Source organism: Rana temporaria, chromosome 3 (assembly GCF_905171775.1).
Source record: "Rana temporaria chromosome 3, aRanTem1.1, whole genome shotgun sequence".
NCBI classification, from domain to species: domain Eukaryota; kingdom Metazoa; phylum Chordata; class Amphibia; order Anura; family Ranidae; genus Rana; species Rana temporaria.
This window is the reverse complement of record NC_053491.1, coordinates 153,409,358-153,436,938: the sequence shown is the minus strand read 5'-3', so window position 1 is coordinate 153,436,938 and position 27,581 is coordinate 153,409,358.

Genomic DNA, 27,581 nt, shown 5'->3' with positions numbered 1-27,581 from the left:
CCCACAACCCTGGCTGGTGGTTGTGAGGGTCTGCGGGCGGGGGCTTATCAGAAAATGGAAGACCCCTTTAACAAAGGGGACCCCCAGATCCTGGCCCCCCCTATGTGAATTGGTAATGGGGTACATTGTACCCCTACCATTTCAAGAAGGAAGTGTAAATAATTGTAAAAAAACACACACACATTGTGGAAAAAAGTCATTTATAAAAAATAAAAAATAAATCCAGCGGTGGTAATCCACTCTCGATCCCGGGGGCTCCAACATTGTCGGTATCCAGCAACAGGTGACCTCCTCTCCGCCGGGGTCCAGCGATTAGAAGATCCATCCAGGTAAGGGATCCAGAGAGCAGCATCGCCGGCCGCCTGTCTCCACCTGAGACAGCCCGGCGAATGACGTGGCTGGAGCTAGTGACATTTTTTTATATAGGTGGGGCGGGGCCACCCATCACGTGACCCCGCCCCCTCTGACGCACCCTCTGCTACGTCACTAGGGAAGCCCAGGCTTCCCCTTGCGTCAGAGGGGGCGGGGTCACGTGACGGGTGGCCCCGCCTCACCTATATAAGAAATGTCACTAGCTCCAGCCGCGCATTCGCCGGGCTGTCTCCGGTAGAGACAGGCGGCCGGCGATACTGCGCTCTGGATCTCTTACCTGGCAGGATCTGGGGGTCCCCTTTGTTAACCACTTGCCGACCAGCCGCCATAGATCTACGTCGGCTCTCGAAGCGGCCACTAGGGTGCGCACGCGCCACCCACTCGTCCCTGACTCCCGTGAGCCTGCCTGGCGCGATCGCCGCCGGGCACCCGCGATTGCTTGTTACAGAGCGAGGACCGGGAGCTCTGTGTGTAAACACACAGCTCCCTGTCCTGTCAGGGGAGAAATGCCTGACCGTCTGTTCATACAATGTATGAACAGCGATCAGTCATTTCCCCTAGTGAGGCCACCCCCCTTACAGTTAGAACACACCCAGGGAACATACTTAACCCTTCCCTGCCCCCTAGTGTTAACCCCTTCCCTGCCAGTGGCATTTTTATAGTAATCCAATGCATTTTTAAAGCACTGATCGCTATAAAAATGCCAATGGTCCCAAAAATGTGTCAAAAGTGTCCGAAGTGTCCACCATAATGTCGCAGTACCGAAAAAAAATCCCTGATCATCGCCATTACTAGTAAAAAAAATATATTAATAAAAATGCCATAAAACTACCCCCTATTTTGTAAACGCTATAACTTTTGCGCAAATCAATCAATAAACTTTTATTGTGATTTTTCTTTTACGAAAAATATGTAGAAGAATACGTATCGGCCTAAACTGAGGAAAATATATTGTTTTATATATTTTTGGTGGATATTTATTACAGCAAAAAGTAAAAAATATATATTTTTTTCAAAATTGTCGCTCTATTTTTATTTATAGCGCAAAAACTAAAAACCGCAGAGGTGATCAAATACCACCAAAAGAACGCTCTATTTGTGGGGAAAAAAAGATGCCAATTTTGTTTGGGAGCCACGTCGCAAAAAGTGCTCTGGTCTTTGACCAGCAATATGGCCCGGGGGTTAAGTGGTTAAAGGGGTCTTCCAGATTCTGATAAGCCCCCCGCCCGCAGACCCCCACAACCACCGGCCAGGGTTGTGGGGATGAGGCCCTCGTCCCTATCAACATGGGGACATCCTCCCCATGTTGAGGGCATGTGGCCTGGTACGATTCAGGAGGGGGGGCCGCTCTCTCATCCCCCCTCTTTTCTGCGGCCGGCCAGGTTACGTGCTCATATAAGGAGTCTGGTGTGGATTTTTGGGGGAACTCCACGCCATTTTTTTTTTAAATTTGGGGTGGAGTTCCCCTTAAAATCCACACCAGACCTGAAGGGTCTTAAAATGGATATTTGGGGGGAACCCCACGTAAATTTTTTTTAAATTGACGGCAGGGTTCCCCTTAATATCCATACCAGACCTGAAGGGCCTGGTAATTGAATTTGGGGGGACCTTCTTTTTTTTTTTATACATAAATTCTCTCTGAATTGCCGGGAGCCGACAATTCATTATAGCCGCAAGTCATTTTTAATTACTTTTTTTCCTTCAGAAATTACACTTTGTGCAGGGACAGTTCTAAGTACAGGAGACATGCGCTATTTCACAGGCATACTTTACACCCCCCCAGGTACGAAATTTAAAGGAATAGTTCACTTTTATTGTTTAACTTTAAGCATTATTAGATTCACTGCTCCTGGAAAAAAGGCAGTTTTTAAAACTTTTTTTGCATTGATACATGTCCCCTGGGGCAGGACCCAGGTCCCCAAACACTTTTTAGGACAATAACTTGCATATTAGCCTTTAAAATGAGCACTTTAGATTTCAAACGTTCGAGTCCCATAGACTTTAATGGGGTTCTAAAGTTCACACGAACATTTGGTGTGTTCGCAGGTTCTGGTGCGAACCGAACAGGGGGGTGTTCGGCTCATCCCTACTCAGGGCCCATTGACATGTCAGGTTTGCAAGATAACTGAAATACATCACAGGTGATATAATTTGCTGATCAGTGATTGCAGTATCCTAGTCTGCATCTCCCCAAGGTAATACATACAACCTGGTGTGTTAGTGGGCCCTTAGGACAGGATTGATGACCACTGCTCTAGACGGTAAACATATAAAAACAAGATTCTTTCTCCTTACGTGTCTTCTTATTCCTGTACATGTTTTGCATTACATTTTTGTATTTATCACTCAGGATGTTTTTTTTATGGATTTGTATTTGTTTTATTCATCCTTGTTTGTTTCACTTACTTTGAACTGTACCATAATTGGTTAAAGCACTCTATACATTTTTTGAATTATACCTATAACTACATATAACAGCCTAAGGTTGACCTTTCCTCTCTTTCAAAAAATTACAATAGCATATATTCCCTCCTGATGGGGTTTAAACATTTAATTTTTGCTTTTACTGGCCTTTTTTGTGTCCACTTCCTTGAAGTCAAATGCCCCGGCTGCACAGATGTCCCCCTAAAAGGTAATGTCACCTGTGTATTTAGGGATATCTTAATCCTAACTGAGAGATTAAAATATTAGTTGAATCTTGTATGCACAAAGAACATAAGGACTCTTATTTGTTGAAACAAGGCAAACTTTTTCTGCACAATATAAGGCAAAAAATGATTTTGTTTCACAACAATTAAAATGTGCACATTAAAAACAAATTGCAACACCCTTTGTACATGGAGTATACAAAACCAAAAATGCACCCAACCCAGAAATTAAGATAGCCATCAAAAACAAGTAAAATGTCGATTGTTACTCCACTCTGGAAAGTCTATGAGTTTAGCAAGGATTTATAGCATTCATACCCAGTGGATACGGGGGGTCCAAAAATACCAAGGGTTATTTGGAGAGGTGCACTGTATTACCCTTGAAGCAAAAGGGGAGTGTGGCCTCGGGGAAAAGCCACAGTATTTGTCTCCAAATACAATACCCTGTGAGTGCAACCTTAATATATCCGGTGGTCCGAGGGGCAACCCTCACTATATAGTAGCTGGCGGTAGAATCCCGGATATACTGGTAAACAAAATCCTGGTAGATACAGTAGCCACACCAACATGACCATCCATGCCTCCACTGTCTGGGTGGACAAATTTGTCCGGGTGTTGCAATTTGTTTTTTAATATGACATTTTTTATTGTTCTGAAATAAAATAATATTTTTTTAACACAAGTTGCCTCATGTTGTGGTGATAAAGTCTGCCTTGTTTCGGCAAATAGGGGTCCTATTGTTCTTTGAATATAACTAATTGGATGTGACACAGTGAAGGTCTACTTAATTTCTAATCTTGTATGATGCATGTGTGGTGTGAAATGCATGATGTCATGTGCCACATGCCTGGCATGTGGTGTATAAAATTGAGAAAACAAAGGGATTTTGTTGAGATCTCATGAGAACGTAATCAAAGTAATGAAGTATGGCGCATACGTGAGATAAGGTGAAGGCTGCTTTATTCTTCTCTTCCAGCCTAACAATGATATCATGTGTCTCAGCTCACACTTGCACCATATTGGACTTTGTTTTTTGTAATGACAGTGCGGGTTAGTAACCACTGGGGACACAAGTGCTGAATCTCTAGGGGCAGAGGAATTTTATTAAAAAGTTAGTAAACTTTGTTTAGGTAGTCAAGTTCATTATATGAGGGGGATTAGTAATTGACTAAGGATTTAAAGAAAAAATAAAACTTTGGTGTTAAGCAAAATAATATAACTTTTTTTTACTGCTGTGAATTGCAGATAAACATTTTGAAAAATCACATGCTTTTAGTGCTAAAATATTTAAATAGTTATTTTATTACAGTTGTAAATGCACAATGCAAATATTTAAAATTGACAAATTAAAGGAGAACATTAGGCAAACACAAAAATTCACACGAGACAGAAACTTCTAAAATAATATTGATAGTTTTTTGTAACCTGTCTGGTTTTCTCAAATACAGCCACTCCATAGGTGTGCGCAGCCTATTGCATTAGGTTGTGCACCCCAAAGCTCAAACATATTTGCATGTGTATATACAGTATACCGATGGTGTCAGTAGAGCGGTGGATGGTGTCAGTAGGGCAGAGATTGGTGTCAGTAGGGCAGTGGACAGTGTTAGTAGTTTTTTATTTTTTATTATATATTTATTTTATTTTAGGAGCCCCATTAGGGAGCTTTGGTGAAATATCAGGGGTCTATTTCTGTTACTGCACACTTAACGCAGTATATTTCTGTGCATTACTGCATGTTTAATGCAGTATATTCCAGTGTGTTACTGCACGTTTAATGCAGCATATTTCTGTGCATTAGGGCACGTTTAACACAGTATATTTCGAAGCAATCTGCAACACACAGGGTGATTAGGGTGTGCCCAGGCACACCTGGCACACACTGTGCGCACGCCTATGAGTGGCTCTCTGTCCCATGTTATGCATGCAATTGCCATGGTGCCTAAAGAAAAATGACAGTTTTGTGACAGTAACTGATAGAAGATCACTGATTTTAGAGATTGCAGTGACCTGGCCATTTAGTGAAAAAAACACACAACAAAGAAGGGATTCTTTATATTATTGTAATCCTAATTTCTGCTGTGGAGAAATAAAACTAATACTGTTATCTCTAGACTTAATCAGCACAGAAAACCTTTAACATGGGACAACATTTGTGATGAGATGCAGTGGAATTATAAAAGTTATACTCAATAATGTTTCTAGGAAAATTCTTTCTTGGTAAACTGGATTATTACTGGGGGATGTATTTGTTTTATTTATAACACAAATCTGCTACAGCGCCAGGAGGTGAATGTAAATTCGTGCTTTAGGCTTAAAATCCGCATTTGCAGGTCATCTAAGGTATAATGATTGCATGTAGTGGGTAAATGCACAGGTAAGGATGCGGGGACTGATTAAAGCAATGCTTTTCAAGTGATGAAAATCATAATGAAAATTAAGCATTCCAAATGTAACACTGACCGCATAATTGGTATTGTGAATTTTATATAGAACTGTTTTTTTCAATTAGAGAATGGGAAAAAGCAGACTGTGTGAATGTGATGCAATCTGGCAGTGAGTAGTAAATGTGGTTTATAACTCTGGCAAATGACAGCAAGTAACTCCACGTGTAAATGTGCAGTAAATGGGTAGTGAACAGCGTTAAAATATGTCATTATTTCTCTTAAAAAATGATGAAAATGCATCTTATCTCAGCAAAAGATTAGCAGTCTGTAATATACTTGCTGCGATACCCACTGTTAGGACCTGAAAGTAATAAGACATGGGTATCATTGATGCTCTCATAAAGTATTCCAGCCTATCAGGAGCAGTGTACGGTTGATGACAAATTTACAAATTGTTTTTTTGTGAGGATATAAATTAATAAAATTACACTAGACCCTTTTGGTAGGTATAAACGTGCATTTTTTTTTCTCTTTTTTTTTTTTTCTTTAACAAATTATTTAATTTATTGTGCCTTTATTGAGACATGCATAAATCAGGTAATAACTGTATTTTATAGGGTCCCACAGTAGAAAAGTACAGCTGATAAACAGGAGATCACCACCAGTACAATAACAGTTAAGGCCCCGTACACACGACCGAGTTTCTCGGCAGAATTCAGCCAGAAACTCGATGGGAGACGTATTCTGCCAAGAAAACCGGTCGTGTGTACACTTTTCACCGAGGAAACCGACAAAGATCTCGTCGGGCCAAAAAGAGAACATGTTCTCTATTTCCTCGTTAGTCAATGGAAGAAGTTGGCTCGCCGAGATCCTCGGCGGCTTCACAAGGAACTCGACGAGCAAAACGATGTGTTTTGCCCGTCGAGTTTCTCGGACGTGTGTACGGGGCCTTACAAATATCCATGATAAGATATTGTGACAGCCACAAAAAGCGAGAGTAATCCAAATAAACTGACAGACACTTCCGGTAATATCACAATATCACTTAGGTACCCCTCCTGAATAAATAATTGGTAAAGATAAGGGGATAAGGAAGATTATAGAGTCAATCCAAAAAGCAGATAGCAAAGAGGACTATTAGAGGGGAAAATTGAAAATAGGAAGAACAGGAAGAAGGGGAGAAAGAGAACATAAAGAAATTAAGCAACTACTCTCCAAGCAGGGTCAAGGTGTCCAAAGCAAAATCCACCTGAAGCGAAAAGATATTAAGGGGGCTCAAACAGGTTTTGATATTTAGGGGTATATAGAAATTCATGTCAATAGAATCATTTTGTCCAGTATTTCAATAGCTATCAGATCTTCCATCTCATAAATATAGTTAATTTTCACCAAACACTTGTTTCCAAAAATATGGGATGCTCTTTGTGCCGTGTTAGCTAGAAGAGACAATACTGAGCAATACTGAGCGGTAGTAAGATAAACTAGTAAAGGTATAATGGTGTAACAAAAAGAAGGCAGGATGTAATGGGATCTGAATTTCTGAGCATAGTGACATACTTTAGACCAGAACCTATGACATTTATTGCAGGAACAGAAGTGTAGTAAGTCCCCCAAGGTCTTACTTCATCTCCAAAATAATTCGGAATCCTGTGGGAACATTTTAAGTAGTTTGAGTGGTATAATACCACCTTGTACGTATTTTAAAAACAGATTCCTGAGAAATCCAAAGGTGGCCACACCCATTGGGGGATGTGCCTAGTGGTGATGTCATCAAGCTTCCGAGTGTCTCCAATTCTCCTGGAAGAACTGGGAGCCACCAGCACAGCCGGACTGTCGGCCGCAAAAATTACAAGCAGAACCCCAGAGAGCGGAAGAACCCCATGCATAAAATGCTTGTCTTATAATACTCTTGTGAGTATTTCTTCTATTTAATCTATTAAATTGCCATATTGCTACACTTAGATGGTGCTGCTCTTCTCCCTCTCTAGACAGCAGCAGATGTATCATGAGTTTATCAATAGTGGGCCATCATCCACCTGAAATTGCTTTCCAGAGTGTCTCTTTATAAAGCAAGCGTCTTCCAAGTCAGGTTGAAAGAAAAAGTTGCCCATAGACACGTGCAACTCGCTTCCTTACAAATTAGATTTCAGACAAAATTTGGCATATTCGTTCATTCAGAAACATCCAAATGATCGAAAGACTCTTTGACGAATGCGTATGTAGTCAAGGGGTTGCTACTGTAATAATTATTAAGGAAATGTTTATTGTTTTAAAGTAAAGGTTTGGCTCCCCCTAGTGCATGCTGGAGTCTATGAGGGTTTTTTCCTCCTTGCAAAGCAATGCATTATGGGACATGTAGTCTGAATGAGGAAGTGATACTGTTGGCCGGGCCAGTTCTGGAGTACAGGACACACAATGCAAAGCGCACTAAACAGCCTGCTAGGAGGGGAAATAAAAAGGCGGGCGCAGCCTGTTTTCAGGCTCTCTGGACACCATTCTGAACCTGCCAGCAGGAGGTCTGTGTGACAGGGAGTGAGAGTCTGTGAAGAGTCGGATCACCAGCCTCAGAGGGACCTCAGAGGACAGCAGAGTGGACTTGCCTGCAATCCAGAGCTTCTGGGCATTCCTGCACTCCAGCCCACCGGGAGTCGCAGAGCGGCGTGGCGGCATCATTCCACCAAACAGAGACACCAGAAGGGGATTCCGGCTGGAGCCCTTCATCTTACTGGGTCCATAGTGGTGAGTGGGCACAGCCCATCCAGATAGAGATAACAGTATTGCTGAGTGGTTTTCTACAGACAGGCTGGTGGGCCTTGTGAATCTACTTCTCCACAAGCCACATACAGCAAAACGTTTGGGGCCTACTTTTCCCCACTGTGCTGTAAAATCAGTACTGTATTTAACTCATTATCATAATCAAAGGGGAATATACATGTGATAATACTTCAGTTTATAGCACTCATCAGTTCATCTTTGCTCGTCTTCAGTACTTTTGTCTTTTACCTACCTGGATTACAATTTACAATGCAATATAAACAACAGGCTGGCTGAAGATATCCAGAATTTAAAGGACATTTATCATTTTACTCTTTGCTATGCTTCACTGCTCTGCACGCTAATGCTCAATCATTGAACTACAACCTAGGGGGAGCCATTTTGTGAGACATTATCTAATTTACATTGTGGTTACTGTATGTATCAGCTGTACATGTTTGCTGGTCTGTGTGCTGAGGCCTCAGAGGAAAGGTATCCAATACATGTGTTAAAGGTATTGGATATTTGTCACTCTGTGTACCTGTTCACATAGGTCTTGTGGAGGTATTAAGGTACACATATTTGTATATCAGTAACATGTGATATTCATTTTTTAACATCGGTTGTGTTTTACTTATACAATTTCTTGTTCATTCTTTATCTCAGTAAACATATCTGAGTGGTTCAGTGATACGTGTGAGTTTCTCATTACTAACGCAACATTTCAGAATGGAACCCAAGGTGTTAGAGGTAAGAGAGGATTTGCAGAGTCGAGGTAACCAGTGGGGTAAAGAGTCTATCAGCAGCCCTTACAAGGTTACCGCTACACATACGAAAACAAATTGTCGAAAAGAACGAAAACCCAAAAGAACAAAAATATGAATATCCAAAAGAACGAAAAACTATTCAACCTATAAGCTTAATGAATCAATTACATTCGGATAATTAACTTTTTCGTATTTTCATTCTTTTCGACTAATTATTATCACTGAATATAAAGAAATAATGAATACATTTTTGTTCTTTAAATACATGTGCTAGTAGCTGTCTGAGGCCTTCTAAATTAATCCGAGCGCTGCACGCAGATTCCAAAATAATGAATAAAATGAAGAAAAAAAAAACGAATGAAGGTTACAAATACAACCAATGACCGAATGAACGCAAACGGTCCGAGTCTGAAGTAACGAATGCCGCATTTAAATGAAACTAATGAAGCTAAAACTAAAAGAAACACATTTTTCAGCAGTGCACGTCTAGTTGCCCATGATTGAGAAAAAAGGAGGGGGGGGCAAGGAAGATAGATTTATCATGAAAAACTTTCCTATATATAAACCAGGCCTGTAGAACGATATTTTAGGGATTGTGGTATTGCTGCTGAACACCCCAGGAGGGCAGGTAGAGGAACCTTGTCAGATGACAAGCCGCTTGGTAGTTAGTAACATCTGGGAATACTATTCCTCTGCGCTGCTTTGCAAGATGGAGAATCGATTGAGGGTGTTTCAGAGATTTGCAGACCCAAAGAAATTGAATAAACACCCTATTCCGCACTTTCAGGTAGAAGGATGGATAAACAAGTATCTTTTACTTTGTTGTTTAACAAGATATTAAGGCTGGGTTCCCACTTATGCTGGATGCCTCTCACAGCAGGGGTCCCGTGCGTCCCTGTTCTTTGTTTCGGGGACAAATCAGGCCCAAATTCGGACCTGAAATGAAGCCATAGACACACAGGACCTCTGTGCAATTTGCACCGCAGCCGCTCATGAGCTGTGAATTTCTAAACATAGCGGCTAGGGTGACCACGTGTCCCGGATTGCCTGGGACAGTCCTGCATTTTGCAGGTCTGTCCCGGGCACCTTCATTCCAGGACAATACAGTGTCCCTGAATGAAACTGACACAGCCATGCCCCAAGCCAAACTAATGCCCCCAAGAAAGGCTGCCACATCACGGCTTTACTCACTGACAGTACTTGTCCTGGCCGGGAATGCCTAAAGGAGCACAGTCCCCGTCCCCTGCTTGTGATTGGAGAAATCATAAATCCCTCTTTTGTGTCCAATCACTGTGTTGTGATTCGTTACACCACAAGCTGATTTTTTGGGAAAGGGGGTGTCCCTGAATGGTAGTTTGAAAATGTGGTCACCCTAATAGCGGCCCTTCCTAAAAAGAAAATCAAACTTGTAGTACTTGCCTGGAGAACAGGTTGGCCCTCACTCTGACACCAATCCTGATGCCAAACCAGATAATTATGTTTAAACTATGTGCAAGGATTACTTCAAATTGACTTCTCGGAGGGGAGAGGGAACATGCCACATGTAGCCCTGCCTTTTCATAGATCTCACCTTGCACCTCAGCTCAGTGAAATATAGAACACTTAGGCCCCGTACACACGGTCGGTTTGGTCCGATGAGAATGAACCGAAGTTCATTTTCATCGAACCAAACCGACCGGGTGTATAGGCTATCGGTCTGTATTCCTTCGGTCCAAAATTTTAAAACATGCTTCAAAACCGAACCGATGGACCGCTGCCCCATCGGACCAAACCGATGGTTAGTACAGAAAAGCATCGGTTCAAAACCTGCGCATGCTCAGAATCAAGTCAACGCATGCTTGGAAGCATTGAACTTCGTTTTATTCAGCACGTTGTGTGTTTGACGTCACCGCGTTCTGACCCGATCGGATTTTGGACTGACGGTATGTACACATATCAGGCCGTACGGTAAACCGATGAAAACGGTCCCTCGGACCATTCTCATCGGTTTTGTCCGACCGTGTGTACGGGGCCTTAGCAGATCAACTTAGAAAGAATAGTGGAGATTGAAAATAGATGAGTGTTAATGTACATTCAAAATATAACAACAATTATACTCAGTGTAAAAGACCCTACAACTTTATACATCTACATACTTCATGTATCCTTTCTAGACAGCAGTTCAAGTATTCCTTTTAGAAACCGACACCTTTCACAGTATTCACTGTTGCACTGTGCAATTTTTACATTGTTTCCCTAAACAGTTGCATTCAAGGCTTGTCTCGGGTGATAACTGTGAGGCCCGTACACACGACCAGTTTCCTCGGCAGAATTCAGCTTCCGACCGAGTTTCTGGCTGAATTCTGCCGAGAAACCCGGCCGTGTGTACACTTTCGGCCGAGGAAGCCGACGAGGACCTCGGCGAGGAAATAGAGAACATGTTCTCTATATCCTCATTGTTCTATGGGAGCTCTCGGCCCGCCAAGCTCCTCGGCAGCTTCAGGGCTGAACTGGCCGAGGAACTCGATGTGTTTGGCACGTCGAGTTCCTCGGCCGTGTGTACGGGGCCTCACAGTTGCTTGTGTGCTTACATCAGCTCTCAACTGAACTTTCATGCCCTCAAAAGGCTGATGTCATAACTGATCAAATGTGCAAGACCATGGCAACTGCAGATCTTAAAGCGGAGGTTCACCCTCAAAATGAACTTTCCAGCATTCTTAAAGCAGAAGTAAACCCATCAATTTAACAGTTTGAAAAAGCAGTTACATTCCTGGCATGCCGGGAATGCCAACTGTCACATTGGTTGTGCTCTCAACCAAACTGTCAAACCATCCAATGGCTGGTGTCATAACTGATCACATGTGCAGCATCATGGCAGTTGAAGATTAAACAGAGGCCAAGACGCACCTTAGCAGCCGTCAATCAACTCCTCTTCGCTTAGAAACGCCCATTCCCCGCAGGATTCCCCGCTCGGAGCCGGAAAACAAGGGCTCATATAACGATAAGTACAAGTAAAAAAAACAAAAAAAACAGCATACTGCAGATGTTAGCAGTATGCTACAGCTAATGTCAAAACGTGGATTTTTGGGTGAACCTCCGCTTTAACTGAGGCTGAAATGGCAGCATCCTTCCCACAATCTTTCTTGCCAGCTACTGTCTGATAGGATGCTTTCCCAAAAAATGTAATGCAGCCAACAAATCTGTCATGGCTGGTATGCTATGGCTTCTCTGGGATGAGGGTTTAAGGTACGCAATGAGTTGGGTATACAGTTCCATAATTATTGCCCTGGATAAACCGAACTTCTGCAGAGTATAAGCATCCATGTATTTATTCAGCAATGTGCAATCTATAAAGCATCTTTCCTTTAAAAGGATCACTCCAGATCTTCTCCTCCTCCTCTTCTGCATTACTTTAAATTCCAGAAGACTGTATTCATAGGGCTCCATCATCTGTGCTATGCAGTCTGCCAGCCTCCAGAGACAATACAATACAATAACTGACCTCCTACCCTGGGTCTGACCATTGCCATAGTTATCGCATAATTATTGCAAGCTTGGACCACTACTTAATTACAGCATGCATTTATATATTGATTTCCTTCTGTCAATTGGCTTTAACACCTTTTTTAAATGGTATTTACCAAGCGCTTTTTTTTTTGGTGTTTGCGCTAAATACTGCATACAAGCAATAGGGAATTTACATTTTCATTATTATTTTCAAGTGGTCACATGACAGTCATAACATATGTGATTACCTTAAGGCCCATTTCACACTGGGGCGGCATCGGTGATAAAGCGCCGCTTTACCGTCATGTTCGCGGCACTACTTGGCCACTAGTGGGGCTTTTTTACCCACGAAAGCGGACGAGAAAGGGTTAAAAACCACCGCAAAGCGCCTCTGCAAAGGCGCTTTGCTGGTGGTAAAGCCGCGGTGCCCCATTGATTTCAATGGGCAGAAGCGGTGGAGGAGCCGTATACACACTGCTCCTTCACCGCTCCAAAGATGCTGCTAGCAGGATTTTTTTACCGTCCTGCTAGCGCACTGTTCCAGTGTGAAAGCCCTGTTTCAGGCCGCTTTGCAGGCGCTATTTTTAGCGCAAAGGGAGCCAGTGTGAAAGGGTCTTAGTGAAGTGTGCCCACTGGTTTTCTGGCAAAACTATTTAATTTGTATATTTATGTTTCTACAGTTTTGTTATAGCCCAAAAATCCTGCCAACTGCTTAAAATCGGAATATACAATGTAATACACATATTTATTAGGCATCAATCTTGAAAGACAGCACACAATCCTTGAAATCAAGCACCGCTATTAAGAATAAAAACAACATTGCTTTTTTTTTTTTTTGGCTGGTAGTGTTCTTAGGATTCTGTGTTTATGAAGCATGGAGCCTGAAATAGTAATTTGTACCGAGAGCTCCAGAGAATTGTCATTTCAATCATTTACAGATCAGCTTGTTCAGAGGCTTTCATAAGCACTTGAACAATGTGAATAAATGGAGTCAGGATGCCTGCTTGTTCCACCGCAAAGCAAATACTGGCTGTTCCCCTGGGACATCAAGCCTGTGCTTGTGTATGGTTAAAACACAGCTCTGTGTAGTACTGTGGTTTACATCCATTTACACAGAAATTAGGAGATTTTTCTAAATTACACATAAAAGCACATAGTGTGCTCATATATATATATATATATATATATATATATATATATATATATATATATATATATATATATATATATATATATATATATATATATATACACACTGTATATATCATTATTATACACTATTAATTTGTTTTATAATTTTATATATATATGTGTATGTGTATGTGTATATATATATGTGTATGTGTATATATATATATATATATATATATATATATATATATATATATATATATATCTATATATCTCTATCTCTCTCTCTCTCTCTCTCTCTCTCTCTCTCTATATATATATATATATCTCTCTATCTATCTATCTATATATATATATATATATATATATATATATATATATATATATATATATATATATATCTAAGCACATACACACACTGCTTGATGTTAGTGTATTCTGTCAGCAAATTCCAACAATTTCACATCACACGTTACCTTAAACAGAAGATAAAAGATGCGTATTAAAGTGTCAACTGTAACACTAGATGGCGCTATTGAAGTGTAGCTATGCCCTCTGCCTGAAGGAAAAATGTCTATTAACAGAAACCTAATTACATTACTATGGTAACAAGACCAATTTTTATGATATAGCCCTAAGAATTATAAATATTTTTGGAAAATATTATTTAAAAAAAAAACAATCACAATGGTTGCTTAACTGTATTTTTATTTAACTGTACATTTAATTTCCTAAAAATAGAATACCTTCATCCTGTTATGCATGGACACAAATATCCTGTCTGTGTTATCAATCTTGGTAAAACAGAAAAGGATAATACCATTTGGTACACGATATAAATTTGTCATTAAAAATAAATAAATAAAACAATTAAACTATATAGTTGCATATATGCCCAGTTTTATTAAGATGTTCTCAATCCACTTCATAAGAGGCAGTCGTCATTCAAATAAATATGTATATATATATATATATATATATATATATATATATATATATATATATATATATATATATATATATATATTTATAAAAAAAAAGTATATATATATATATATATATATATATATATATATACACATATATAGATCTATAGATCTATATAGAATGTAAATATCTATATATAGATCTATCAATATAGACATATAGATCTATCTATCTATCTATCTATCTATCTATCTATCTATCTATCTATCTATCTATCTATATCTATATCCATCTATATCTATATACACACAGATAGAGATATATATATATACACACAGATATATATATATATATATATATATATATATATATATATATATATATATATATATAGATAGATAGATAGATAGATAGATAGATACACATATATATATATATATATATATATATATATATATATATATATATATATATATATATATAGATAGATAGATAGATAGATAGATAGATAGATAGATAATTTTAACATATTACAATTTTTATATATATATATATATATATATATATATATATATATATATATATAGATAGATATATAGATATATACACAGATATATATATATATAGATAGATAGATAGATAGATAGATAGATAGATAGATAGATAGATAGATAGATAGATAGATAGATAGATAGATAGATAGATAATTTTAACATATTACAATTTCTATTGAAATAACATTTTGATGGGAATTTTTCCAAATAAATTACAATAAACGACATCTTGGACATCAACGAACATGGCCATGTTTGGTTATATAAATGAGTAGGGGGACGCACAAACAAATGAGCATAATTTTGCTGGCAAGTGAGCGCGATCGCTGATTAAAATCAAAGTCCATTGACTGGAGAGAATCACTATTATTCAACAGACCAATTCCGCCTTTTTGAGCTATAAAATAATCTACAAATCATGGTTTACCGTGGTTACCTCATTTGTTAGTCAACATATAGCTGCATCTGGACCAGCGTTACTAACAAGATAAATGCAAATCCTCTTAGTTGACACTTTAAAAAATGAGGACTGGATTAACCCTTTACAAATGTGAAGCTGATTTAGTGTCATAGCAAATCAGAATATCTGAATAATTGTGTGTGCTTGAGAGAGTGTGTGTGTGCGTGTGTGTGCGCGTGTGTGTGCGCGTGTGTGTGCGCGTGTGTGTCATGAACACCTAACATGAACATCTAAAAACTATCCCAGTTAGAAGGATGAGTAAAGAAATCAGAACAATGACACCACTGAATATATTAGAAAAATAAAAAAGACAAAAATGTTGCTAAGAGCCACATCTGACTTCTCCATGTACCTAGATCCAATCATGTGTCAAGTACACGTTTGCTTTTTCGCCCTTATGGACAAAAAGAACAATAATAAAGATAAAAAATATGATAGAATTATCGGCCCAGATTCTGAAAGGGCTTACGACGGCGCAACGCCATGTGCGCCGTCGTAAGTCCTAATCTGGGCCGTCGTATCTATGCGACTGATTCTTAGAATCAGTTACGCATAGATAACCATTAGATCCGACAGGCGTAAGGCTCTTACGCTGTTGGATCGTAAATGCAATTTTTTGTTGTTTTCCCGATCAAGTATGCAAATGAGCAAAATATGCGAATTCTCGAACGTACGCGTGGTCGTCGCAGTGAAGTTACGACGTTTACGTTAGATTTGCGACGCGTAAAGTTGCCCCTGGGTATATGAGGCGCAGTCAATGTTAAGTATGGCCATCGTTCTCGCGTCGAAATTTGAAAATTTACGTTGTTTGCTTAAGTCGTCCGTGAATAGGGCTGGACGCCATTTACGTTCACGTCGAAACCAATGACATCCTTGCGACGTCATTTAGCGCAATGCACGTTGGGAAATTTTAGGGACGGCGCATGCGCAGTACGTTATGGACAAAAAGAACAATAATAAAGATACATAAAAAATATGATAGAATTATCGGCCCAGATTCTGAAAGGGCTTACGACGGCGCAACGCCATTGTAAGTCCTAATCTGGGCCGTCGTATCTATGCGACTGATTCTTAGAATCAGTTACGCATAGATAACCATTAGATCCGACAGGCGTAAGGCTCTTACGCTGTCGGATCTTAAATTCAATTTTTTTTCCACCGCTAGGTGTCGCCTCCGTCGCTTTCCCGATCGAGTATGCAAATTAGCAAAATACGCGAATTCCCGAACGTACGCGTGGTCGACGCAGTGAAGTTACGACGTTTACGTTAGATTTGCGACGCGTAAAGTTGCCCCTGGGTATATGAGGCGCAGTCAATGTTAAGTATGGCCATCGTTCTCGCGTCGAAATTTGAAAATTTACGTCGTTTGCTTAAGTCGTCCGTGAATAGGGCTGGACGCCATTTACGTTCACGTCGAAACCAATGACATCCTTGCGACGTCATTTAGCGCAATGCACGTTGGGAAATTTTAGGGACGGCGCATGCGCAGTACGTTATGGACAAAAAGAACAATAATAAAGATACATAAAAAATATGATAGAATTATCGGCCCAGATTCTGAAAGGGCTTACGACGGCGCAACGCCATTGTAAGTCCTAATCTGGGCCGTCGTATCTATGCGACTGATTCTTAGAATCAGTTACGCATAGATAACCATTAGATCCGACAGGCGTAAGGCTCTTACGCTGTCGGATCTTAAATTCAATTTTTTTTTCCACCGCTAGGTGTCGCCTCCGTCGCTTTCCCGATCGAGTATGCAAATTAGCAAAATACGCGAATTCCCGAACGTACGCGTGGTCGACGCAGTGAAGTTACGACGTTTACGTTAGATTTGCGACGCGTAAAGTTGCCCCTGGGTATATGAGGCGCAGTCAATGTTAAGTATGGCCATCGTTCCCGCGTTGAAATTTGAAAATTTACGTCGTTTGTGTAAGTCGTCCGTGAATAGGGCTGGAAGCCATTTACGTTCACGTCGAAACCAATGACGTCCTTGCGACGTCATTTAGCGCAATGCACGTCGGGAAATTTTAGGGACGGTGCATGCGCAGTACGTTCGGCGCGGGAACGCGCCTAATTTAAATGATCCACGCCCCCTACCCGGATCATTTGAATTAGGCGGGCTTGCGCCGGGGGATTTACGCTACGCCGCCGCAACTTTACAGGCAAGTGCTTTGTGAATCAAGCACTTGCCTGTAAAACTTGCGGCGTCGTAATGTAAATGAGATACGTTACACCGCCGCAGAGATGCGGCGATCTACGAGAATCTGCCCCATCATATATATATAATCTGTGTATCTTTATTCCATGGAAATGTTTGATCTTTCTGCTTTAGCCTACATTCAACTCCCAAACGTGGAATGGAAATGAACACCGTGTAAGCATCTTAAGCATAGCAGATGTGCCTGTGTTGACAAACAGGAATGGCCTAGGGGTATATGACCATTGTGGTTCTCTGTTTGACCCTTACATGATCACTGATGATACAAAACATATATTGAACTAGAATCTGTTTTTTTATTAAATGCCTAGGCATAGAAGAGCTCTGTTAAGTCCTGTTTGTACCTAATCTGAACTCACAACTTAAAAGAGAATTACGGAAATCAGTTTTCTTGTAGAATCATACTTACCTAGCTGGATAAAGCATCGATCTGATGCTAAATCTATCCCCTGCCGGCTCTAACACTGAAAAACGGGCGATCAAACACTGCCACTGCTGGTGACTGTCAATCACTGACTCCCTGCTCTGCCCCCCGCACTAACTGGGGTGTTGGGGTATGGAGGGGGTCAGGAGGGGCTGGCTCAGGCCCTCAGCGTCTCGCTGAGAAACTAAGCCAGGTATCCATCCATGCATAGGGGGGAACCCGACCACATGGTTGTGATCTTTCCTGAGCTTGGACTTTGGACTGGCTCTGTGACGTCAGCCTACAGCGGGCTTCAGCCTATGAAAACCCATGAAAATTAGTCATTTAGGCTGCATTCACATCTGAGCGACAGCCGCGATCGCGTGTAGCGGCGTATTTTGCCGCGAGTACAAAACTTTCACTTTTTTTTTTCCTCTCAAAGTCTTCCCATTGCTGTCAATGGGAAAACGCCTATGTCGCCTGAAAAAAAGGGTCCAGGACTTTTTTTCAGGCGACAGGCGTTCGGCGTCTATGAGATGTGAACCATCTCCATAGACAGCAATGGGAATTCTCCCCTCGAGCGACAGAAGCGTCCGGCGTCGGGCGTTTTGTCGCTCAGGTGTGAATGGGGTCTAAAGTGAAGAACGAGCTTCACTCCTGTGATCCCCAGGAGAAGTACAGCCAAAAAGCTCTAAAAATGATGCAAAGCTTGTCACCTGAAAAGGAGCAAGAGCTAAAATACATTAGCAAATTGAAGTAAAACTGCAGCTCTCACTTTATAATCAGTTACAGCACATCGTTTTGTTTTTTTCCTCTTCTTTAGGAATAAAGGGCCAGATTCACGTAGGTGAGCGGCGGCGTAACGTATCGTAGATACGTTACACCGCCGCAAGTTTTTATCGCAAGTGCCTGATTCACAAAGCACTTGCGATGAAAACTACGCTGGCAGCCTCCGGCGCAAGGCGGGCCAATTTAAATGGGCGTGTCCCATTTAAATTAGGCGCGCTCCCGCGCCGGAGCTACTGCGCATGCTCCGTTTCGCAATTCCCGTCGTGATTGGCGCGGCGTGACATCATTTTTTCGAATGGCGACGCGCGTAGCGTATTCCCGGACGTGTTACGCAAACGACGTTAAATTTTAAATTTCGACGCGGGAACGATACTTTAGACAGCAATACGATTGCTGACTAAAGTTAGGGCACCCAAAACGACGACTAACTTTGCGACGGGAAACTAGACTAGCGGCGTCGTAGCGAACGCGAAAATCCGTCGTGGATCGCCGTAACTCCTAATTTGCATACCCGACGCTGGTTTACGAGGCGAACTCCCCCCAGCGGCGGCCGCGGTACTGCATCCTAAGATCCGACAGTGTAAAACAATTACACCTGTCGGATCTTATGGATATCTATGCGTAACTGATTCTATGAATCAGCCGCATAGATAGAAACAGAGATACCACGGCGTATCTCCTGATACGCCGTCGTATCTCTTTTGTGAATCTGGGCCAAAGGTTTTACATGAATAAATGAAAGCTGATCATTGTAAGCACCCTTGTCAGTATTAAATGGGTTTGTCTCATCTCTGTAAACTGATACATTTGGAAGAGAGCTTGTTCTTTAGAAAAACAACATACTTAGTGGCCCTATATCACCAGGTTAGGATAGAAGATAGAAGAAAGAAAGCCCAAAAAAAAGAAAACTATTGCAGTCATTACATTGAAGAAAATAAATGTTTGCTTTTGGGTTTAAGTATGCTTTAATATTCCAGCCTGACCCCTATCCACACATGAAGCCTGGGAACGTAAGGGCAGCAATTATTCCCGTATTGTAACATTTACCATTAGAAATATTGGAGGAAGTAATTGGCCAGATTTAGTCAATGGCGTTACCCAAGATTGGGCCGTAAGTTTACATTTCCATCAGCTAAACTGCAGCATGTACAACCCACCTGTATTCAGGTACCATTGACTTCAAAGAGGAAATAAAGTCTTCCTCTTTAATTGTACCCACAGGTAAGTCTATAATAAGTCTTACCTATAAGTACTCTAAATATCTCCTAAACTTGCATCGTTTAGGAGATATTTACTCTGAAGGAACAGCCTGCTTGTGCCATTTCTTCAGGTGCTGTGCCGTGACCGGTGGCTCCCATGCTCATGCACGTAATCGCACTTCGAGCCAATCATAGCGCCGGAGCCCATGGAACCCGGAAGTAACTCCGGAAAACATGTCGGCCCTGTCAGCGGTGTTCCAAGGCATAGTTCTAAGGTAAGTATTTCATAAAGAGCTAGTATGCGATGCATACTAGCTCATTATGTCTTTGTCTTGCAGATTATTTTTATTGTTTTTTTGGAGGTTTACAACCTCTTAACCACTTAAGCCCCAGACCATTTCGCTGGCTAAAGACCAAAGCACTTTTTGCGATTCGGCACTGCACTTTTTTTCCCACAAATAGTGCTTTCTTTTGGTGGTATTTGATCACCTCTGCGGTTTTTATTTTTTGCGCTATAAACAAATATAGAGCCACAATTTTGAAAAAAATCTATATTTTTTACTTTTTGCAATAATAAATATCCCCAAAAAGATCTAAAAAAAAAAGTTTTCCTCAGTTTAGGCCGATACGTATTCTTCTAGATATTTTTGGTAAAAGAAATCACAATAAGCGTACTGTATATTGATTGGTTTGCGCAAAAGTTATAGCGTCTACAAAATAGGGGATAGAATTATGGCATTTTTACTATTACGTTTTTTTTTTACTAGTAATGGCGGCGATCTGTGATTTTTATCGGGACTGCAACTTTATGGCAGACACATTGGACACTTTTGACACATTTTTGGGACCATTGTCATTTTAAAAATGCACCGATTACTGTAAAAATGACACTGGCAGTGAAGGGGTTAACCACTAGGTGACGCTGAAGGGGTTAAGGGTGCTCTAGGGAGTGTTTCTAACTGTAGGGGGGATGGGCTGTGTGTGACACGACAGTGATCACCGCTTCCAATTACAGGAAGCTGTGATCACTGTCCTATCACTAGGAAGACTGGGGAAATGCTTGTTTACATCAGCATTTCCCCGTTCTTCCTCACGTGACACGATCGCGGGTATGCCCGCGGACATCGAGTCCGCGGGACCTACGGTCAGAGTCATGCAGATTCGCGGCTGGCGCGCGCGCGTCCACAATGCCGCTTCTTAAAGGGGACGTATATACACATCCTTTTGCGCAGCCGTGCCATTCTGCTGACGTATGTCGTTGTGCAGCAGTTGGCAAGCGGGTAATGGTGTTTGGATTCAGGTTCAGGTTTGTTCCAGATTTGTGGCCTGTTAGACCAAATTATCCTTAAATTGAACAGAGGCACTTTGGAGCAACACTAGCTATGACATTATTTTTTTTTTTTTATACATTTCTTCTTTTTAGAGACTGCAAAACAATCATAATATTTTACTATAGTTTTGATCATGATGAATCGAATTGCACAGTAAGAGCACATTGAAACCAATGTTAATGTGTACATGAATGGAAATTCAGACTGAATCCTAAAATGAAAAAAAAAAATATTAAGGGCCGGATTCTCAAAAGAGATACGACGGCATATCTCCAGATACGCCGTCGTATCTCTGAGTCTGGGCGGTCGTATCTATGCGCCTGATTCATAGAATCAGTTATGCATAGATTTCTATTAGATCCGACCGGCGCAAGTCTCTTACGCCGTCGGATCTTAACTGCATATTTACGCTGGCCGCTAGGGGCGTGTACGCTGATTTACGCCTAGAATATGTAAATCAGCTAGATACGCAAATTCACGAACGTATGTCCGTCCGACGCAGTACAGTTACGCCGTTTACGTTAGGCTTTTCCCGGCGTAAAGTTACCCCTGCTATATGAGGCGTATGTGCGGCGTACCAATGTTAAGTATGGCCGTCGTTCCCGCGACGAAATTTGGAAAAATGTACGTTGTTTGCGTAAGTCATCCGTGAATGGGGCTGGACGTCATTTACGTTCACGTCGAAACCAATGACGTCCTTGCGGCGTACTTTGGAGCAATGCACACTGGGAAATTCCACGGACGGCGCATGCGCCGTTCGTGAAAAACGTCAATCACGTCGGGTCAGGGTTAATTTACATAACACACGCCCACCTCTTCACAATTTGAATTAGGTGGGCTTACGCCGGCCTATTTACGCTACGCCGCCGCAACTTTCTTTTAAGAATATGGCACTTGCCTGTAAAAGTTGCGGAGGCGTAACGCACAAAGAAACGCCATTCTACGTGAATCTACCCCAAAGTGATTAACTGATTTAGTGCATGTGTGTGTGTCCTACATATGCTAAGCATTACAGATAAAGGAAAATGTATGCAACAATCTTTATATTAAGTTCAAATTATGTTTAGGTCTACCTGGTTGAATAGATGATTAAAAGCCTCCCAAATCTCAGAAAAGTAACAAATAGGGAAAATGTATATATATCTATAGATATAAATTCATCTATAGATCTATGTCTATATCTATACTGTATATAGATATATAAATATATCAATATATTTATATATCTATGCTCTCTCTCTATTTATATATCTATAGAGCTATATATCTATATCTATATATATATATATATCTATATATATATCTATATCTATATATCTATCTATATATATATATATATATATATATATATATATATATATATATATACATCTCTCTCTCTATATATATATATATATATATATATATATATATATATACATCTCTCTCTCTATATATATATATACATCTCCCTCTCTCTCTCTCTCTCTCTCTATATATATATATATACATCTCCCTCTCTCTCTCTCTCTCTCTCTCTCTCTCTCTCTCTCTCTCTATATATATATATATATATATATATATATATATATATATATGTGTGTGTTGTGTGAAAGGCTAATCCTTAATCCTTGAAAGTTAACAGATGGTATGTGTCCTCTGTGGAATGCAGGGGCTCATGGACTCAAGAACTCTAATCTGGCACAACTCACATAGAGTGGTGAAGCTATTAACTTAAAATATGCAGAAAGTATGATCATTATAGAGAATGTTGATTATGCAAATTGCTAACTCACATGTATATTTTTTCTGCTTGTATTCCGTGTATGAATTACGTTGGTTCATAAAGTCATATTTACTTTAGTTATTATGCCTGTAAAAAATATTTAATATTAACACATTGATATGTGTCTTAATTTTAGTATACAGGGGTATCTCATGAAATTCGAATATTGTCAAAAAGTTAATGTATTTCAGTAATTCAATTCAAAAAGTGAAACTCTAAATTTTACATAGATGCTTTACACACATCGTGTTATATTTCAAGCATGTATTTCTGTTAATGTTGATGATTATGACTTACAGTTAGGGAAAACCCCAAATTCAGCATCTCTGAAAATTAGAATATTACATAATGTCAATAAAAAAAAAGGTTTTTAACCACTAGCCGACCAGCTGCCGCAGGCAGGACGGCTCGGCTGCGCGAAATCACGTAGTTATACGTAATTTCGCATGCCAGCCATTAGGGGCGCGTGCGCGCCACCTGCTCGCCCCTGGTGCCGACACGCGTGCCCGGCGGGCGTGATCACCGCCGGGCACCCACGATCGCTCGTTACAGAGTGAGAACTGGGAGCTGTGTGTGTAAACACACAGCTCCCGGTCCTGTCAGGGGGAGAAATGACTGTTCGTCTGTTCATACAATGTATGAACAGCGATCTGTCGTTTCCCCTAGTCAATCCAACCCCCCCCTTCAGTTAGAACACACCTAGGGAACATAATTAACCCTTTCCTCGCCCCCTAGTGTTAACCCCTTCCCTGCCAGTGGCATTTTTACAGTAATCAATGCATTTTTATAGCACTGATCGCTATAAAAATGCCAATGGTCCCAAAAATGTGTCAAAAGTGTCCGAAGTGTCCGCCATAAGGTCGCAGTACCGATAAAAATCGCTGATCGCCGCCATTACTAGTAAAAAAAAAAATATTAATAAAATTGCCATAAAACTATCCCCTATTTTGTAGACGCTATAATTTTTGCGCAAACCAATCATTAAACGCTTTTTGCGATTTTTTTTTTTTTACAAAAAATATGTAGAAGAATACTTATCAACTTAAACTGAGGGAAAAAAAACGTTTTTTATATATTTTTTGGGGGATATTTATTATAGCAAAAAGTAAAACATATTCATTTTTTTTTTTTCAAAATTGTCGCTCTATTTTTTGTTTATAGCGCAAAAAAAAAACGCAGAGGTGATCAAATACCACAAAAAGAAAGCTCTATTTCTGGGGAAAAAAGGACGCCAATTTTGTTTGGGAGCCACGTCGCATGACCGCGCAATTGTCAGTTAAAGCGATGCAGTGCCGAATCGCAAAAAGTGGCCCGGTCATTGACCAGCAAAATGGTCTGGGGCTGAAGTGGTTAATACAGAAATGTTAGCTTACTGAAAAGTATGTCCGTGTACAGTATAGTATGCACTCAATACTTGGTCAGGACTCCTTTTGCATGAATTACATTTTGGATAATTGCTAATGTGCTAAGTTTTTAGGTTAATCTGGGCTCTGTAGTCCTATTGGGCTTTGCCCTAAAATCTGCTGTTAAGACAGCTATGCTTGACAAAGTGACGGGGCCCTGAAATGCGTTTCCTCCCCCCACACAGGACTCTCTGTTCTCTATGATGTTACAGAGCAGCTACTGCCGCCTCATTTGACAGCTCTTCAGCAGGTCTAGCATGCTAGTGCTGGCTTTCCAACTGACAGCTCAATGATGCATAATTTTCTCCAGGGTTTCAGGACATTGGGCTCTATGAATGGTTTTCATGCCTGAAGATTATTTTTTTCTAATGCTAGTGTAAAATTTGTTTTAACTTCCATTAAAATTAAGAGTTAACAAATTTCTTGCACCTTGTTTGCTCTCTTTTTGTCTGTATCAGCTGGATCTCACCCTGATCCCATATCAAGAAGCTGCAGGAATTGTTGTCCATTTATGGATTCAAATATCATGGCAGTCCTGCAGGTTATATGAGGTGTGCTACTTCTCTTTTTATTTATTTATTCATTCATTCATAATTTTTTGCTGTCCTTAAAATATAATTCCAGCTTTAATATCACTAACACAATAACTGAGAATAAAAAAACACATTTTATCTCAAACCTTCAACTCACTGTGTCAACTAGAAAAATACTGGTACCACATGACACAAACAAGAATCACTCGTGCCATTAAAAACAATTGTCCACCTCATATTCATACATATATATATATGTGTTTTTGACTCCAGTGTATCACTAAGCCTAATATACCCTGACCCCTGGCTAAGATTGCTAGTGGATGGGGATATATAATGTGCAGGGTTTAATATTGTGTTTGGACGGATAATCCGGCAAAGGAACAGTTCACTATGATCCCTTGATTCAATGCAATAGTATCTCGGGCCACCTATCAGTGTCCATCAGTGCTGCAAATCTGTGCAGCCTATCAGTTCCCATCAATTCTACATATCAGTGCCCCCTTTATCAGTGCCACCTTATCAGTGCCAACTCATCAGTGCTCCAGCAGTGCCGCCTCATCAGTGCCGCCTCATCAGTGCCCGTCAGTGAAGGAGAAAACAACATTTTATAACAGAAACAAATAAAAAATTTTTTTTTCAAAAATGTTGGTCTTTTTTAGTTTGTTTAGCAAAAATAAAAACCCCAGCGGTGATCAAATACCACCAAAAGAAAGCTCTATTTGTTGGAATAAAATAAAAAATGTTGTTTGGGTACAGTGTAGCATGACTGCACAATTGTCATTCAAAGTGTGACAGCGCTGAAAGCGGAAAATTGTCCTGGCCAGGAAGGGGGGAAAGTGCCCAGTATTGAAGTGGTTATATCAAAAAAGAAAGCTGTACACTGCTGTATAGGACAGGGGTCGTCAACCCGCGGTCCGCGGCCCACTACCAGGCCGCTGCACTTCTGCAGCTGGGCCGCGAGCAGGCGGCATGAGAGAGCCCCACATGCGGACCGCGAGGAGACTTTTCTTCTTCCTGCGTCGCTCTGTAATCCTCATAGAGCCGACAGCGGGAGGCGGAACAATTCTGGGTGGAGGGCGGAGCTGCCCGAGGTTATCAAATAGGCGATTGGCTGCTAGGACTGTCCTTCATCCTAGCAGCCAATCACCTGTTTGTTACCTCGGCCCTCCATCCAGAACTGTCCCGCCTCCCTCCCTGCAACTTTTATCCTCATGATGTGCCTCCCTCTGATCTGTCTCTGAGTGTGTGGGATGGAACTGAGGACTGTAATGTGTAGGGGACGGAACTGAGGACTGTAATGTGTGGGGGACGGAACTGAGGACTGTAATGTGTGGGGGACGGAACTGAGGACTGTAATGTGTGGGGGACGGAACTGAGGACTGTAATGTGTGGGGGGGGGGGGAAGGCTGAGGACTGTAATGTGTGGGGGGGAGGCTGAGGACTGTAATGTGTGGGGGGGGAAGGCTGAGGACTGTAATGTGTGAGGGGGGAAGGCTGAGGACTGTAATGTGTGGGGGGGAAGGCTGAGGACTGTAATGTGTGTGTGGGGGGGAAGGCTGAGGACTATAATGTGTGGGGGGGAGGCTGAGGACTGTAATGTGTGGGGGGGAGGCTGAGGACTGTAATGTGTGGGGGGGGACTGAGGACTGTAATGTGGGGTTATGATATAAATAGGGGCAGATGCCAGTACTGTTAATGGGGGAGCCCAGAGTATGACAACACTACCAGTGACAGGGTGAGTGTGAGCAGGGCCTAGTGGGGGCACTAGCTTCATCTGTTGGGGCCTTACCACATCTGGTGGCAGGCAGCATGGCAAGTGACAATCCGCATCTGGTGGCAGGCAGCATGGCAAGTGACAATCCGCATCTGGTGGCAGGCAACATGGCAAGTGACAATCCACATCTGGTGGCATGCAGCATGGCAAGTGACAATCCGCATCTGGTGGCAGGCAGCGTGGCAAGTGACATGCTCAAAGCTCCCACTGATTCTGCATTATGGTGGGTTTAACTTTATTTATTACTACAATGTAATAAATAGAATGAATGCGCTGACAAATTGCCTGCGAAAAATCGCTTACCCCCGCATGACATCCCCAACCTCCCCCCAACCGGGCCTTGGCTAAATTTTCTTCCATGCAGCCGGTCCCTGGTGCCAAAAAGGTTGGGGACCACTGGTATAGGAGATGTGATTCAGTTGAAGCCAGTGCATGCTCCAAGTGCACCTATTATAAAGCAGTAAATATGACGTTTACTGCAGGTGAATCAACCAAAACACCTGCACTGGTGTAACTTGTGTAGCACTACCCCTGAAGGAGCTGCTGGTTTGTTTTGGGTCTACGCTCTGGTTACCAACCCCTAAAACTGGCTCGAACCCTCCCATGGCACACCTGGTATCAGTGAGAATTGCAAACCCCAATAACTGTTAGGAGACGCAATACCTTGGCACACCACAGTA